We start from the raw sequence: 1,368 nt of genomic DNA, 5'->3' as shown, positions 1-1,368 counted from the left end.
TCCCTTATTAGCTTTGCCAGTAAAGTCGATCTTGTTTTACAAGCTCTTGACTTCTTTTCGAATTCCTTGTATATCCTTTCTTACTCCATGACTAATTGTTAACTGCGATCAATTCTGTCCTGCTAGATTTTGCCGAGAATGGACCGCATGTTCTTCTTGATTTCTTCAACCTTGTATTAATCGCTCTACACCTTGCTCTTGCTGGAAGGCAGACCCCTCTACTCATCACTGGGTTGCAACTTCATTCTGAAGCTGCTAGGAAATAATTTCATCAACTTCTTAGTCATAACTCGATTGTAGTTTTTGATTTAACGTTCTTTGATCATGGTCCATTCCTAATTGAAAATGAGCTAATCTTCTTTTCGGTTGTGAGTTTGTTCGTCAATGAGAGTCTGCTATGATGCGGCCTTTTCCTCCCTTAAGGCGGTTTAAACCCGTGCGTATTCGCGTAGCTTGAGCCTGTTTTTCTCGCTATTTGTTCTCAGCTAATTCTCTTTTTGCTGGATCTTTTCCTCAAGCTGGCTTTTTTCAAGACTGATATATTTCAGTTTTTAATAAGCTTTTTGGAAAGTCTTGGTTTGTAAATTGTCCTTGCAAAGCAGATATGAATCGAGGTCAATCCCGATGTACTTCACCAGCTGCTGCAACTTATCCAGCTGCACGTTCACTGACAATAGCTTTTTCTTCAAGTTCTCATGCTCGACTTTCAAACTCTTCTGTATGTTCCATTTCGAAGAGCGTCGGTGGTCACTCTCCTAGGCTGTTAGTTTAGTAGTGTTGAGATATTCGATTGTACCAAGAGATTCGCCCATGCTCTCTTGTGAGATATACAAAGTTCCTACCAAGGTTATGAACGTACTTTCTGAGAGACAGTGCTAAAGGATTTTGGTCAATCGGCATGCTCGATATGGAATTTATTTTTCTCGCTAGTTCAAGGTCAAAAGCACTTGGTTAAGAGAGGATAGTTAGCTTCCCAAGGACATGCTCTCTTCATAGGAGGTCTAAGAGGATTATCCATAAGCGAGTCTAACAAAGGTTATGCTCGAGCTGATGGGCAAAGGAACGCTCATTTCTTTATCAGACTGGACAACACTGATTTCCATTACCCTGTGAATTTTAGACGAACGGTTGCAGTTGCTGGTGATGTGTTCTAGCAAGCTGTTGAATTGGTCGATGGAATTGATGGCAGCCTATGTGAGCCCTTTTATTTTATACCGTCCGTCAGTAAGCAATAGCGAATAATCAGACCGTTTGGTGGGTTTGTCTTTGAAATCATAAGAAGGTGCAATTTCATCCATGTACTCTTTGACCAAATCCTTAACTGAGTCAAGGTCCAATTAGTAGCATGTGCAACTGATAAAAAAGTCC

Source organism: Lipophrys pholis (genome assembly GCF_963383615.2).
Source record: "Lipophrys pholis genome assembly, contig: SCAFFOLD_74, whole genome shotgun sequence".
NCBI lineage: Eukaryota > Metazoa > Chordata > Actinopteri > Blenniiformes > Blenniidae > Lipophrys > Lipophrys pholis.
This window is presented reverse-complemented; position numbering follows the sequence as displayed.